Source organism: Pinus tabuliformis, chromosome 9 (assembly GCF_031772625.1).
Source record: "Pinus tabuliformis cultivar Carrire ecotype Pingquan chromosome 9, CPIR1, whole genome shotgun sequence".
Taxonomy (NCBI): Eukaryota; Viridiplantae; Streptophyta; class Pinopsida; order Pinales; family Pinaceae; genus Pinus; species Pinus tabuliformis.
Window position 1 is genome coordinate 1,339,661,293 of NC_142307.1, and position 13,084 is coordinate 1,339,674,376.

The following is a 13,084-nucleotide window of genomic DNA, read 5'->3' on the forward strand; positions in this document are numbered from 1 at the left end:
CCATAAGCATCAATTTGTAAGATAAGATAATGTAGCTTTAATACCATCAACCTGTAACCAAGTATGCCATGTCTCCTTCAGTAACCTTTAGGAGATGTCTTCATGAAATCCTGCAGTAACACAATTTTATTCATGCAAGAAGAACTATCACACTAACAGCACTTCATAAAGAGATATGTCACCAATATACAACTCAAGCAGACATCATAATCAATTATTCATCCCATAAGCTTCATCCATGATATCAACATTATAATCATAACATAAGATAACAAGATTTGCATGTTCTTTCCAAAATTGATAAGACTCAACCATAATTAGAAACTCATGCATCATCATTCAAGAACTTCAACAACATAAGTAGCATCACCATTGATAAGCATCATTATGTACCAAGGAATTCTAAAAAAAACATAATGCCAACAATTCATTATTAGAAGCATAACAAATGCTCCCCCTGAACCTATGTCAATTGTTCACTCTCAGATCTGATCATATCATCTCATATATCAGTAAGAATATCAAAGTATCTTCATTAATCAGTTATCCATCAAGGCATCAACAACTTATAAAATCCAAAACCACTTCTAAATAGCATCAACAAATTGTAACCATCAACCATCAAAACAAGAAAGCTAAATAATAATTGGTTGAATCATATCAGAGTCATTTCCTGAGTATGTCTCATTATTTCTTCATCACAACAAAATATGTATGACCGTTCAGATCAGAACTCACGTATATACGCGACTTGTCTTCATAGGATCCGTGTACATAAAGTGAAATACTGAAACTTCACAACTTTATCTCCTCCTGAGCTTGTAATGTGTGTACCCATTCACTGTTAATACACTAGATGCACTATCAGTAGTATAAGCAACATGAATATCAAAACAATCATAAGAATCATCATCAAGACAAAACATGTATTGCTCCCCCTGAGATTACTGATCTTGTGGACCTGATAATAAACTTATGTTCTTATGAGGTCAATTACCTCACATCACTTCTGCAATTACTATTAGAAGTATTCTTTTAAGAATAATGGACTGCGATGGGAACCATCTTCTTTTACTATGAGTGTGAATCCTCCTCATATATGTGAGAATTTCATTCTTCAAGAACATATAATTTTTTTTGGTTTATATATCATATTTCTATGACTTCTCCAATTTCTGCATCCATAACTTTGCATTTAGTTGATGTAAACACAATTATGTTTCCTTTATCTTCCATTTGACCTACACTTAGAATATTTTTCTTTAGCCCTTGAACTAATAAAGCATTAGCTGCTCCTCTTTATTTATTAATGATGGATTTACACTTTCCCATAAATTTTTTTGGAACATTAGTTCCAAGAATAACATTACCATATTGGTTTTTCTTGAGAGACTCCATCTTACTCTTATCTTCAGTCATATGATGAGAGCATTCGCTATCTATGTACCATTCATCTTCATCTTCAAATGAACAAAGAGCAAGACCACATTATTTGTTCTTCTTCCTGCTTATTATGAAAAATGTTTGTGGATCAATCTTTTTCAGGTCTTCCGACATCAATATTCTTATATGGTTTCTTACCATGTTGTCTACGGTGATCCATAGACTTGTTCCTGCATTCTTTTGCTACATGCCCAAAATTATTACAAGAATAACATCTTATATGAGAAGAGGAATCATAATATTTCCATTTCATATTCCTTCTATTGAAATCAATGGCTTTATGACCAAATATATTGCAAGCAAAACATAATACCTTAAAGTACCCGGAAGTTGATGATCTTTTTGAGAGGCAGTTATTAGCTTGAAACAACCTACTTCTGCAATTGGCTGCAATGAGTCCATAATTATGACATATAGAACATTCAACATTGTTGATAAGAGGAGAGAATCGATTGACATTTCTATAATTAGGAGTAAAGGATTTTCTTTAAAGGTTCTCTTTCTTTAGTTGTTGATCAGGTTGACTTCTTATATCTTTGTTGATAATTTCAGGTTTTTCATTTTTACTCTTTAAATTCCTTGCCTCATCTTGTGATCTAGATTCTCCATCAACAATTTCATGAAAGGCAAGAACAGATTTGATGGCAAGAGACCTTTTAATACTAAGAATACTATCCAATATCTTAGTACTATCTTGAAATTGCAAATGTCTATATTTTTTTCTAATTTATCTTTTAGGATGTTTACCTCAACCTGATATTGCTTCTTCATAACTTCTTCAACCCTTCTTCCTTCCTCCACTTGCCTCTTTAATTTGAGAATCTCTTCTTTCAGCCCATTTTCTTGTTCTTCAAATGCTTGAAGTAGTTCTTCATTCCACTTAGCTAATTTTTCAAGATCTGCTCTTAAAGAGACGATCTCAGCTTCAAGACCTTCAAAATATTGTTTAGATACCATACCATCATGATTCTGGTTATCATATGCCTACAATTTATCTTTAAGATTAACAATTTTTGCAAAGCAAGATCAATTTTTGTTCTAAGATCAAAAATTTATTCTAATATGTCTTCTTTTGAATCAGCAACTGCATCTGACATTTTGGACACATTGTTAAGAAAATGATTATCTGGAAGTTCCCTTGATGAGGAATCTTCCTTTGGGATTTCTTCATGGATTTATTGTAGCTTAGCCCACACTTGCTTTGCAGTTGTACAATGCATAACCTTATTTAATGTTGAATCATGTATGCTACAAAAGATGTCACTCAAAGCCTTACTATTCTTTTGCACTTTCTCACCTGATTGACGAATATTGGTGTAGTCATTGTATACTAGATACCAAATATCAAGGTTCATTAGATTACACTTCATATTTTCTTTCCATTGTGGATAATTATCTTTGCTCAACATAAGCACATCTGCATTGTCCATTTTTTCTGGCTTGCCTTGATCTTCTGATTCTAGAGGCATCATTTATTAATCTGTTTTCTCTTTAGAGTGCTTACTTTCACTTTTACCCATAAGTAAAAGTTTTTTTGTTTCATTGTCATCACCACCATCATTATTGCACAGATAGGGAAATTGATCAAAGTTAGAACAAAAGGCCATATATGATATTTCTTTGTTACCGTCTTCTTCATTCTTGATCAATAAAAAACAAGTTGCTCCCAAAATTGAATATTTGCTGACATCTATAACTGTCACTGCATCTGATATATCTCTATCAAAGTTTTAAATAAAAATATCTTTTTCTTCTAGTCCATCAAAATCATTATTTCTTCTATCTTCAAATGCCATAAGTAATTGACATTCTTAATCAGACTCACCTTCTTCACCATTTGAAAGTCCAACACTATCTTCATGTGTATAAAAACTTCTCTTGTTTTCAAACCTTCTCTTATTTATTTTTGCATCTTCTTTCCCTTTCTCATTATTTTCTCTGTAGGGACACTTAGCAATGTAATGGCCAACTCTATCACAAGAAAAACATTTTAAGGTAATCTTACCTTTGAATCTTCCAATACCCACTTGGAGTTTCTTTACAAACTTTGTCTCTTCTTCTTCTGATACATACCCTGATTCTTCCTTTTCTTTTCCTTTTGTAGTAGCTTTTAGGGTTGCTTCTCTCATGTTTAAAGGACCACCTTTCCTCATCTCGAATGTTGTCGATATTCCATGGAGTTGATCAAGTGTGATAATTTTCGGATCCTGCATTTCTTCAATAGAAGAGAATTTGGAGTCGAACTTTGGAGTTAGTGATCTCAAAATATTTTCAACAATAGTAGCATCTTATATTTATTCACCAAGATTTATCATGGAATTAAAAATTTCATCTACTCTAAGAAAAATGTTCAATGCTTTCATCATCATGCATTTTCAATGTCTCATACTGCATTTTGAATGTTTGGAGTTTAATACTTTTTACCTTGTTGTCACCCTCATAACTTTGGATAATCTTATCCTACATTCCCTTCGATGTGTTCAGTTGGATTACTTGCACAAATTTGGACTCGTTCAGACTTCCCAAGATGGAATTTATATATTTTGTATTGATTTCATATTGTTTCTTTCCTGTAGTATCTGTGGGAATGGAGGTTGGATATTGATATCCACTTTCAACGATTTCCATACTTCAGCTCCTAGTGCTTGCAAGTATAATCTCATCCTAACATTCCAAAAGACAAAGTTAGTTCCATTAAATATATGTGGCATGATAGAAAATACTCCTTGAATACTCTTCTTGATGAATCTTCCTTCAAGCGATCAAGTTTCTTCCGAAGGACCTGCTCTGATTCCAATTGTTGGGAAAAATACTAAGAGGATGAGGGGGGGTGAACCAATTTTTAAAAATCATTAAAATGTTCAATTTCATATCCATATTTCTATATGTGACTTTACTGAAGGGAACCCGCATATGTACACGACTGTTATGTAGACAACTATTGTATATCCAGTAAACTTACTTTTCACTTAATTCATCATATGTTTAACTTGAACCAATGTGTCAATACCTCATTAAAAATTAATTAAATGGCAACCATGTGCAGTAAGAACAAAATAAACCATCACACGTAAGCAACACATCAACACACATGAACACCACGATTTTTTTAGGTGGAAACCCAATGTGGTAAAAACCACTATTTTTGTTGTCTCTGTCTTCTTTTTATTACAAAAAAAACTTCTTACAATCTTGTACTGGTGTAGACTCATAGCAACACGCAGTCACCTACCTGCAAAAGGCTACAACCTTCTCTCATTCTCTAGCACCCATTGGTAGGAAGCTCCAACCCCCTAATCTCGTTTATGACACCCACCGGAAGGGAGCTCCAACTCCCTAATCATATTTACCAACTACCACTAGAAGGAAGCTTCAACTCACTCATTGAAGGATCCAACTCTCAACACCTCCATGGACCATGTTTCATAAATTTTCATACTGGATCCACCTGATACAACACATCACAATTGTAGGCCACGTTTCATCAAATTTTCAGATTGGACCCACTACCATCATTTAAGCCCAATACCAAATATCAAAACTGAAAAATGATCACTGTAACTCAACCATTGAACCAACCAATCATTGAACCAATTGAATCAACGAATCACTAAATCAATTGAATCAACCAATCACTAAATCAAATGAAACCCAAATCAATCAACTTATCCTCAAACAACCAAAGCAGTTAGATCATTGTAACTAGAGTACTAATATTGAATCCAAATACTGCATCAATTTACTGAATCAACTGAAATCCTTGATCAATAAAGTATCAGAATACATACTCTACTTTACTGTAGAAAACCAGGGTGTATACGCGACTTCCTTGAAGCATACTTGCATACAGATCTCAAAACATTGAACCTTGAAACTGAACCATTGTCACTCTAAAATAAACATTGAATCATGCACAGATCCACCACATCATTATGAAATAATCATAGAACCATTATTGATCTTCAATCACAAAAAACTAGTAGCTTTATCATTCTTCAATTAATCAATCCTTAATCAAAATATCACTATTAATCCCAGATCATCAAGTAAGACTTCATTAACAAACAACGGAAACAAAGCAAGACTGATTAAACTGATCAGACATCTTTTTCAGCAAAACCCTAGTTTATATGTGTGCTTACCTCAAAAAATTTCCGCGTGTATACACACTTTTCAGAAATCAAACCCTCGTATAGACCTGAATATATACACGACTTACCAGTATTAAACCCATGTGTGCACACGCCTTTTAGGTTATCAAACACGCGTATAGATCTGCAATTATTGGCACAAACCTTTGATGCATCACAAAACTTCAGACATAACTAGATCTTGGCATACACAGAAAAAATCAGACGTCAAGGCACTATCATCACTGATCAAATCAACCCATAACAAAAATTGTCATCTTATATCTATTGGATCTGATCCATCATCAAGTTCCCGAGTTCATACTTAGTTTTAGATAAAACCAATCAATAATATCCCATTACATGCACACTTGCTTCAGATCTAACTATTCATGAAATATTCATCACTTGCAGCACTAAACACTTTGATCTTCATCTCCTTATATAGCCTAGCCCTTAGACAATACCACAGGTCAAAATCATACTAGTGCCAATGGTATTATTGGACAGGATCAAATATTCGTTGTTGGGCTCAATACCACAGGTCAATGCCATGGTAAAGACCCTTGGTATTCGGAATACCATGGTGCGGAATATGTACACGCGTTTTCTTCTTCATATTTGCGTGTGTACACAGATTTTCTTCACAGAACCTACATATACTCTGCTTTTCTTCACCAAGCCTAAGTATGTGAACGACTTTGCTTCATAGAACCTGTGTATACTCGACTTTGCTTCACCAAACCTGCGTATACTTCTTCAAACTTCATTTTTATCATTATTTTGTCTCTGAACTGGTAATACACTTTTGTCACATGTAGACACATCATATTGACATCTTAATCAAGTAGGTTTCCATCAAAATGCAACACATCAAGTAGGTTTCCATCAAGGACAACACATTAGTCATAATGTGTTGGCTTGTTGGGGCCTGACCCAGGTTCAGAGGTGATTTAGCTAAACAAATCCCAGTACTACTAGCCCTTTCGGCAAAAGTTTGTGGGGTGCGGACTGAGGTCTCACACGAAGTAGTATGGGAGGGTGCTAGAACCAGGCTTCCGCACCCTAGGGATGTCTGATGGTATCAAGTGGTCCATGGTTCAACCCTGTGCGCACGTTGCTATGCGCACTTACCCGTACCTCGCAGCCTGTGATGCTGCCTTCGCGCAACCCTACTCGGGGGCCGAACAATGTTATTACCCAAATCCTTACTAACCATCCAATATTAGTTGATTAACTTGACTTATTTGTATGCTTTCAGTTATACTTAACCATATTCCCAATTCATACAAGTGCATGCAGTAAATAAACAATATAATTGCAAGTGATAACAAACAAGTAATAACTCAGAACCGATGCATAGAATTAAGATAAAACTTCTTATTATTCTCTTCCTTTGATTACAGACTCGACTCCACCCTGCGCACTCAGCTGCAGGGGTCCGCATACTCAGTTGCGGACTCTACTAGGCCTCTGTGCACTCCGCTGGAGAGCCTCTTCCTACTATATGACTCAAGACACTTATGCACTTAGACTCGCTCGCTATCCACTGTTAGATTATCGCATCCATTGATTCTATTTCTTCTTCTTACAACTTAGAACCATGCTCTAGTTTATACAATCCCATGGTCTACGGACCATGGGGAGGCCAACACTACCTTCAAAAATTAGGGCAGACAACCTTATGGCTCTAACATACATTTCGCGCTCCACCCCCACAATTTGCGGAGTCTTTACAACATTATTTGACCAAAACTTGGGCTTTGAGCCCCAAAACATGCCTCAGGGGGATTCCATGCCCAACAGGCCCCCAACACAAACGTCGTGACCCACCCTCGAGTCAGTTTGTTGGTGCGGCGATCTTCACGTGGAGGCCCACCAACTGTTCTCGAACAGTACTGAGATCTGCAGCGCACTGAGCTGTTGCTTACTGAACCGGCTACATCTTATGTTGCATGTCTGAATTGTGTCACTACATCTGTACCGACATCTGTTGCGTATGTTCATAGTCCCACACCTTTGTCCGGCTCCTCGGAGCGCGAAGATTGGGCTTTGTCCGGCTAGTCAGATAGCTAGCCCACCTATGTAGGGCTTTAAGCGGCTGCCATTTACTTTGCCCGGGAAGGGTTCTCCATTTAGTTTGACTAGCTGGACCGCGCCTCCGTCTGTGACTTCCTTAACCACGTATGGTCCCAGCCAATGCATTTTGAATTTTCCTGGAAACTTTTCAAACTTACTGTCATATAGTAGCACTAAGTCATTTACCTTTAAGGTGCGCAACTTGATATGGCGGTCATGCCAGGCTTTTTCATGCTGCTTTTGTACCTGCTGATGAAACTTGCCAAGAACTATTCTTCCTCAAGTTCTTCCAATTGTGCGAGCCTCTCTTCCAGAGCTTTGCGGTCCATCATCCTTGTCAGTGCTGCTATGCGTAGACTAGGTATGATATATTCCATTGGCATGACAGCTTCCACGCCGTACACTAACTGAAAAGGTGTTTGTCCCCCAATTTTTTGCACGTTGTCCTGTAAGCCCATAACACTGCAAGTACACGTAGGTCCCAATCACTTCACTACTCATTGCACACTTTGGTTAGTGCAGTCTCCAGTATTTTGTTGAAGGCTTCCGCAGTCCCATTGGCTTTTGAGTGGTATGGTGTACTTTTCTGATGATACACCTAGAATTATTTTGCGAGCGCACTGATGGTTTCATTCAAGGATTGTGTTTCACGATCACTCATTAAGATTTTTGGACAGCCAAATCAGGTCAACACGTTTTCGAACAAGAACTTCGCAGCCGTAGCGGTCGTGCAGTCTTTGACCGACTGCGCCTCCGCCCATCATGTCAAGTACTCTGTTGCGGTGATCATGTAGCACGCGCTCATCCTTCCCTGAGGGTTGATGGTCCCACAAAGTCAATTGCCCATTTCTCGAAGGGTTGCAATGTTATTTGCGGATTCAATAGCATCTCCTTCCTTCGCGATGGTTTTCTGGTCCTTTGACATATATCGCAGGCCTTACAATATGCTTTTGAATCCTGATGAAGGATTGGCCACCATAACCCTGTGTGAAGAATATTTTGTCCGGTCGTGCGCCCAGCATAGTGTCCTCCTGCAATGCCCCCATGTGCTTTCGCGAGGATCTAACTTCGTTCAAATTCAGTTATGTATCTTCGCAATATCTCATCATTTCCCATTTTGTATAGGTGCCCCGCGATGACAGAAAAATCCACCATGCACACCACCAATTCTTTCTTTTGTTGGACGGAATATTCCTTTGGCACAGTCCCTGTTGTCAGAAAATGGATTATATCTTCGAAGTGCCTGTCCGCGACGCGCACCGCAAAGAGTTGTGCATCAGGTAGTCCTTCCTCCAAACTAGTAGGTTCCTCACCCGTCTCAATACGCGACAAGTGATCTGGTCCTGCGTTTAGGCGTCCAGGTTTGACTATGACCTCAAAGTCATATTCTTGAAATAATAAGAGCCACCTACATATGCACCCCACCAACACAGGCTTATTGACCAAGTATTTTAGTGCGGAATGGTCTGTATACATCTTGAAATGTCCTCCTAGCAAATAGTGTCAATATTTTTGGAGTGTATACACCATCACTAACCCCTTGTGCTCGGTTGTAGAATAGTTCCTCTCGGCTTTATACAGTCTATGACTTACAAACGCGATAGGGTGGTCCAAGCCCTCACTGCCCTCTTGTGTGAGCACTGCTCCTAGCGCAATACACGACGCATCAACATGGACATGAAACTCCACATCCCATTTTGGGAAGACCAAGATTGGAGTGGAAGCCAATTTCCCTTTTAGGACATCCAAGCTCTTTATGCAATCATCATTCCGGCAGAATGTGACATCTTTTTTCAATAGTTTATCCATCGGCACAGTGATTTGGGCATAGCTTTTGATGAACTTCCTATAGTATCCTATGTGTCCCAAGGTAGTGTGCAGCTATTTAACACTTCGTGGTGCTTCCAAATTTAGAATTACTGCAATCTTCGTAGGGTCCACCATCAGCCCTTGTTTGCAGACCACATGTCCCAGCAGGTTCCCAAAGGGAACCAAAAATGTGCACTTCTTAAGGTTCAGCGCAATCTGGTGTTGTCGGCAAGTATCCAGCATCAAGCGTAAGCTTGCTACATGGTGCTTAACCAATCCGAAGATAGTCCAGTCATCCAGATAGACCTCTAGAAACTTGTGGATTTATTATTTGAATGCGTCAACAATGATGCGTGAAAAGATGGCTCGCGCGTTCTTCAATCCAAACGGCATAACGGTGTATTGCAAGCAACCCCATTCTGTTGCAAGGTCGTTTTTATCCTATCTTCTGACATGATCTTGATCTGGTGGTACCTTGAGAACCCATCCATGAACGAGTATGCTTCTTGTCCACCAACGTTTTCCAATACTTCATCTGTGAACGGTGTCAGGAATGGATCGTGTACACAGGCGTCATTCAGCTTCCTGAGGTCCACGCATATTCTTATTTCACCCTTCTGCTTTTTCTCCTGTACTACCATAGGACTCACCTAGTCAGATTCTTCCACTGGTTCAATAATTACAACTGCGAGCATTTTGTCTAGTTCTACATGGACCTTTTTCTTATATTTTGGATTCAAGCAGTAAGGCCTCTGCTTAACTAGCTTTGCATCGGGTTTCAGGGTGATCTTCATCATCCCTATGTCGCCAACGATCCCCCTTAAGTCCGTAATCTTGGTCGGGAATAAGTCTTGGTACTCGCGGAGTAACTCAACGACCTTGTCCACCATGGCATCATCCCAATAGTCTCCGAGTGTTGCATACTTTGGTTCCTCCTTCGTCCCAATGTTTACTTGCTTCGTTTTTAGTGGTGTGGTGATGTCAGGATCCTCAATCAATGGTCCTCGCACCTCGCGACATCCTTCCATTTTTGGAATGTTAATATTCCATGGATCCTCATCATCCTCCTCAACATTTACATTGTAGCATTCCAATGCACAGCTTAACTGTGTCGCCCACTTTGGTTGAAGCACTTACATTGCCTCTTGGGGTACTTTGAAGATAGCTGCTTTTACTGCTTGTAGCGCATCATCAACAGTATCCCACCAACGGTCTTCAAACGTGAAGGTTAACGTAAATCCCTCGTGCAAGACATCCCATTCGCTCGTACCATGGTGGAGCTCTGTCTCATTATACCAATTCATGGGTATGACATCCAGGGTATGACAGAACAAATGCACCCATTCAAGTTGTGGCTCCTCCTTATAGACCTTGGTCCATTTCGTGAGGTGTGCACGTGGATCATCCTATCCATCATACTTGTCTACTAGACACATCTGCGGTTTCCCAAATCATAGGCACATCATCCTTCTACATCCGCGCCAGTCCTCAAAACTTGTTCGATGCATACCCCACCACCTGGTAGGCATAGCGCACAGTGCCCATTTCAGAGCATCAAAACGCTACTGTTTTGTCACTTCTCTTTCAAATTTGGTCATGAATTCATCCACCGCTTTCAACCCGTCATACATAGGCAGATCCCTTACCTCTGTTGTCACGTAGCACAGTGATTGTACCATCATGTTGCAATTGAGCGTGGTTACCTCATGTAACCGGTTCCGCCATCACTCTATTTCCTCATCCAAATCTGATGTGCAGCAAATTTTGCGTCCCACGAAATCATACCATCTGTTGTAGGATTCACCTAATCCTATTCTCGCTTGGCTATCTTATAGATATAGTTGAGATCATCATCACTATCATCGTCACACACCAGTTCTGTATAGCACTCTCCTTCTGCAGGGTCTAAAGGCAGCACTACGTGCAGTGACATTTTCTCAAATATCATTTTGCACTTCTTTAGATTTATCACTCTGTTCATATCAGTGGCCCAATCTATTCCCAGTAGTGTGGGATAGGGATTGTTGTCATCGACAATATCTATCACTTTGAAATCGGCAAGTACACTCGCACCTTCGATGTCTACCGTTATTCCCTGTAATCTTCCCATCAGTAGGATCTTCTGTTGGTTCACCATTCACAATTGAATAGGGGACCATTGCAACGTGGGCCTGCCCATGCGTTCCCATGTCTATTTTGGCAATACGTTCACATCTGATCCTAAATCCAGAATCACTTGATCCATTTCATATTCTTCGATTTGTGTAGTCAATCTCATTTCCCTTTCTGTTTGCAATGCATGCCTTCCTAGTTTCCGGACGATGTGTGATTCTCCTAACCTCGCACACCTAGTGATAAGTTATTGCAGTCCTTTTATAGCCTTGCTATTGTGCAATAGTTTTATGCATGTCTCCAGAAAGGTAGTGAGCATTGATGGACCCATCTCCGGTTCTAGTGGATCCTTACTATTTGAAGTGGAGGCCTCCGTGAAGCTCTTCTTAGCTTCCATGAATGTCTCCTTTGTGCGCTCCAAATTAAATTCAGGTTCCTTTATAGGAGCCTTGCGAACCCATGCACTTTCTTCAGGTTGCTTACCTTTGACATCTCCTGTTGTAATACATCTTCGAAGCACGATGTTTACATTCGAGTCCTCTTCGCGCGGTTTAGACCTCATCATTTGCAGATTCTGAGCCGGGGGAGGCTGGAGTATTCCTTTATCACGCAACCTTGCTATCAATGTGGGGCAGTGCTCCATCTCATGATCAAACTAGGCACAATATAAACATTATGCTCTCGTCGTATTTGTACAATCGCGGGCACAATGCCTTAGCCCTCTGCTATTGTAACAAATCAACTGTCCGCAACCCCTTCCTAGTCCCACCACCTCGACCTCATCCGCACCCCTGAAATCCAGTGCACACCTTCCCTATATTTTGATCGAGGGATCGTGTTTCAGTCTAAACTTTGTAGGCAGGAGTCTGATCCATCATCAGTTCATAAATTCCGTAGGTGCATTCATCATGGCCTACTGACGTAAAGAAATTACAGAACAACTGCTTGGATGTCTGTGTATACTTTTGTAATAGGTGACAGTTATCTGTAGCGTGCTTCCCTCCTATCTGACAAATCACACACCATAATGCAGGTGCCGCACTTGGTCCTGCTTGTGCCTCTGGTCGCAATGGCATTGGCCCTCCTCCTGCTAGGTATTTCGTGAAGACTGGACAATGGTCCTTGTCGTGCCCTTAGCCCTTGCATTTTATGCACCATACCTCTTCGCGCCCCTCTGGCTGAGTTGTCCTATCTTGTTTCAAGCTTTGCATCTCAAGACACAAGTTCTGCAACTGCGCATGGATCTGTTGAACTCCCAGGTTAGGATCCTGTATTGGAGTTTCATGCAATCTCATCACCATCTCCAAGGCTTCGACCTGAGTGGTTGGCTTCTGTTGTGATAACGCGTTCCTTAGATGCAGTGCTAGTGATGCTACAAACCAAATGCAGTGTTGTGTGTCTGTCAAGGGCATATTGGCTTCTCGGATCTTAGCCTTCAATCTCTGATCCAGCTCCCAGGGGGTCTCACTTGGAAGCATCGCGATTTCCTTAAACACAATAATCAACTGTGT